Genomic DNA, 5,140 nt, shown 5'->3' with positions numbered 1-5,140 from the left:
AATTTAGTTGAAAATCGTCCATTTAAACAACTAACTATGTCCCTATCTTATCTAGCGTGAATCTCAATTAATTAAAAATTCAAAGCATATATTGAATACCGAATGAAAAACTTAAAAGATGAAAACGAAATCATCTTTGACCCTATAAACTCTTTTAATAGTGGAACAAGATCATGTCATCATTCTAAAGTTGTGAAAGATTCAACTTTTATTGGCAAGCAAATAGATATACCTTATGTTAAAAGATAAAGAATAAACTCAATCGTCAATATGACTCAAAATCTTATAATTTTACGTGTCAAATTAAAAGAGTCCCCTTTGCTTTTTTTTTTTTATAATAATAATTGAAAGCTGGCTAGATCTCAATCATTATTAGTCATAACATTAGTTCATTGAATCAACAAATAAGCCGTATTATAGTTGTCTTTAAATTCTGAGATCTTTTCAATATAATTTATTTAATAAATAAATATATACATAAAAGAAAGAAAGTTTTGGAAGTTAAAAGCTATAGCCTATACATATGTTTATAGCATAGGCTTTCAACTGTCCTAGAATAGTTTGACAATATAAGAGAGTGAATGGATTTAAAGCTGAGACTTGAGAGTGGGCGGCTTTTAATAATAATAATAATAATAATAATAATTAAAAAGAATAAAAAGCTTTTTGTTCTATGTGAGGAAACAAATTCCACATTGTACAACCAAAGATAAACTCAATCGAATTTAGGTTTATCAAGCTTTCGAAAGTTGCATCACTTGCATGCATTTTTTAAATTATTACCCCCTCTATTTAAATTTAATTGTCTTAGCTTGATCAACATAGAGTTTTAAAAAAATATAAAAACTTTGAATATTGTAATCTTAATTAACTAAATATATGTATAATGTAACAATAGTCCAATAAGAAAAAATATTTTAAAAATAGACTAAAAAAATAGTAATTTGAGACAAATAAATTAAAAACAGATAAAAAATATATATTTTTAAGAGAAAGAAATCTAAAAAATGATCATAAAATTGTTTTTGGTAAGTGATGATACCATAGTTTATTTAAGAATTAAGGAATGCACCTTGTAGTGCAAGGGCACTCATAGTCTATAAAATGTTGTGCTAAACTACCATAATTTATAAATGTAGTGCTTGGATTTAAACTTGAAACCCTTAATTATTGAATAACTCTCTAATTTTATGTTTAAAAAATTCAAAAAATATTATATCTACAATGTATTTTTTTATTGAGAAAATTCAGAAAGCTATTTCACTACTCTCTAAATCTGCGCTGACTACAAGTAAAAGAAAGAATGCACTTAAACTTGTTTACATAAGGTAACATAAAATTGCGATTTTTGAACATATTGCTAATTAAAAATTTGCCACACCCCCTTCCCCCTCCCACTCTCTTCAAAAACAAGATTTAGTATATGTTTGTTTAATGGACAACGTAGTACGAGGAGGTGTTTAATAAATGTTTAAATTTTGCCCTACCACATGATATAACTCAATTGCAATTCACCTAACAAATTAAACGAGGAAAAGATAAACAAGAAAATGACTAATCAACAGCTATATCTCGAACTGCGAGTAATTTACTAGCATTTGGTTTAGTGCAACGCTAGTGAAAACTTTTTTGATAGTCAATTTATTCAAATTATATATATTATATAGTATGGTTAGCAGTTAAAATTGGGGCAAATCAGAAAAAACATACAAGATCAAGATTAGAAATTATTGCATATGAGTATCTAATGGGACACTCATAATTACCTTTTTCTCTCAATTTCCATGTGGGACATCCAGATGAATTATTACAACTATATAGGATTTTCTGGAAGAGTTCTTATATATATCTACTCTTTTTTTTTTTTTTTTATCGTAGATACAATAAATCAGTGTGAGCATGAGTATATATGTTATTCCGTTTGTTCCAATTCATGTAATACAAATTTAATTCAAAGAGTCAGTTAAATGTTTATATGATTTATATTACATTTTACGTAATCTATAAATAATATATATTATATTTATAATACTATGCAATTTTGAAATATAACATATTAAAAAGGAACATAAGATAAATAAATTAAATAGAGAAAATATTAAATATAAAGCAAATTAAATTAAAATATTCAACAAAAAAAAAGAGTCAGAAAGTAACTAGATGTCCGTAGTTTCAGCTTTAACTATAAGGTTAGAAGCAGCTAAATCAATTTTTCATACAAACAGATAAAATAAAGATTATGATATAGGCAGGTGAAACAACTAATTTGTTGCTTCTTATATAAGGGAATATACTATTAGTACTCCTTTTATTTTAAAACTATATTTTTCACTATTGCTATTTATGTTTATTCTCAAGTTACTCAAAAGGGTTTGGGATAATGTAAAACTTCATTAAAAGCAAAGGATAAATATGAAGAAAAAAAAAATCAAACATTCAATTATTTTAAATAATGAAAATATGCCCAAAAAATTCACTCATTATGAAGTGAAGTGAGTTTAATTTTAACCTTACTTAATAGATAAATTACCTTATTTTTGTATTATCTACAGAAGTAGTATTTATGACTTTTGATATCATTATACTTGATTGTGAAATATGACTGGACCATTAACAAAATAATACAATCCATGCAATATGATAGAATAAACATTTATTCTCAAACCAAAAAAAGGAATGGACAATGTAACTACAGGCATGGATTTTAATATGGTTGATTAAATGTACTTTTACAAACCTAGAAATGAGGCAACAAAACAATCAACACACCAATGATACATTTTTATTATTTGGCTCTTCATTCTTAAAGGGGACCAAAATTGACTATTACCAAAACTCAAGCTGCTCACATATATATATATATTAAATAAAAAAGTTTTTTTTTTTTTTAAGATTTGGCTTTATGATTTAACCTAAGTTATTTTGTATCATGAATCTTGTTCCATGTGATCAATTCATCTTACCATCAATAATTAAGTTTTACTGTGATTTGAATCTGAGACCTCGTGACTCTCAACCATTTCATTGACCACTAAGCCATAACCTTGTGTACTGTAGTCGATAATTAAGTTCCACTAAACCAAAACAACTTATGTCCAAAGAATTAAGTAAGTTTGACATGATAATTGATAGCCAAGACACATATAGAACCAAAAAAAACCCATCATATATAACATAGGGCAAATGAGATTGATCAGAACTATTGGGATCCATATGTTAAGAGTGGATGACAAAATGTCAGTCTCATTGATGAATCATGACCAATTAAATATGTCCTTTTTATGAACAAAGAGTTAAACGTCCAATTAAAGTTGTATGACTTATTTCTTTCAATGAAAAATTACAAAGATGAAAACATGGCCATGTGAAGCCTACCCAGTTTGTACTCTAAATATCATAATAATAACAACATATATAACTGGTTGCAGTGAGCAATCACAAACACGAAAACGTCCAAATGGCTAGTTGGTAAGGGAACATTGATTAAATCATTTTACCAGAAAATGTTATGTTGCACACGTGAGATCATTTAATTTATTTCTTACTCTTATCACAAAAAAAAGTAACTCTATCGATCATAGATAAATAGTCACCACATATTATTTCATTTGTTTTTGTACCAGAATATGACACTTGTTTGATGGGCGCTTGTTGAAAGCCATTATGATTTATATATAATTTTTGATGTGATAGTAAATCGTTTAATTCCAATACAATAAACTCTTTTCTTTCCATGGACAACTTACCGATTCGAACAGGTCATTGAATATTCACAAACGAAAAAAACAATTAGAAAAGTAGTAGTAAGATAAATTTAGAAAAAGTGGAGTGTTACATGACACCATATATGTCGAAACGTGGTCGTATTTTTAAGAGGAGAAAAATTAAAAAGCATATATTAACTTAGTGTAAAGAATGGGTCACAAAATTATATAGGGGGTCCATTAAATTGTTGGTGCATATACACAACTTTCTTGCTTTTTCTCTTCCTTTTTGGAATATACACATATATAGCCTTTCTTAGGCTTATTCTAGATAAATCCTCTATAATATTCACCAAAAAAGATTCCTATTATGCTATGGTGTTGTCATATTCTATTTTCGAAAGATCCTTATGACGAGAGGGAGTTGCTTGTAGGGGTGTGCACTATTCGGATTAAACCGACGAACCATTGGGTTCTTATCATGGGGCCCAAATCATGTTAACAGTGGTACCAAAGTAAGCCCAATATTATCATGTACACCATTGTAGATCCAGTAGGAGGCATTTGGGTTCTTATAAAGCTATTGGGCTAGAAAGCTATATACATAAGAGCCCAAGGTTGAGGCCCAAAATTTCACCAAACCATATAAGCAGCCTTTCATTGTCGCCGATGAGCTGTTGCTTCTCGTTAAGACAGAGGACACATGTATGATATGAAATCATGATACGTAATTGAAGTTTTGCTGGACATGCACTTTCAATTTCTAAGTGTATTTTCTCAAAAATTACTTTCGGAGAAAAACTATTTTTTAACTTCTAAAAAATAAGTTTCTATTGCTCCTAAAAAAGGGTAACCTACAGAAATCTCATTGGTTTAGGAGTTAATTATTTAGATTCACACTAGTTTGTTGTATTACGAATCTTATCAGATTTGGACTTCGAATAAAGTATTTCATATAATTAGGGTTAAAATTAGGTGCAATTTATTAGAAATACACTATATTCAAGTGGATTCTTATGTATCAAACTCTCTCGCTTGCCTCGCTCTTTGTATCTGATACCTAGATTCATGTTTTTAGTATCCCTAATATATGTATTGAAGTATGATTCACATGTATTTAGAGTTTTTTCTCGCCTCTCTCCCTGTTTTAAGTATATCTTGTATAAAAATACATGTATCTAAGTGTATCTTACTTAAAATTTGATATGAAGTTATTCATTAGTCCGATAATATTTAATTATTTCAAACTATAGGGAGAATTAATAAATATGATAGAAATGTTTGCAGTAGTTTTTTAAAAAAGTTTGACCAAACACCATTTTTTTCCTTAAAAAATAGGACAAATTACAGAAATACACACCTTTTGTTTCACTTATTTCCATTATCCCCTATTAATTTTAAAACTTTCCAAAATTCCTTATTTCTTTAATATATCC

The sequence above is a fragment of the Solanum stenotomum genome, chromosome 6 (assembly GCF_019186545.1).
Source record: "Solanum stenotomum isolate F172 chromosome 6, ASM1918654v1, whole genome shotgun sequence".
In the NCBI taxonomy this organism is placed as follows: Eukaryota; Viridiplantae; Streptophyta; class Magnoliopsida; order Solanales; family Solanaceae; genus Solanum; species Solanum stenotomum.
Note: the sequence above shows the minus strand (reverse complement) of the source record.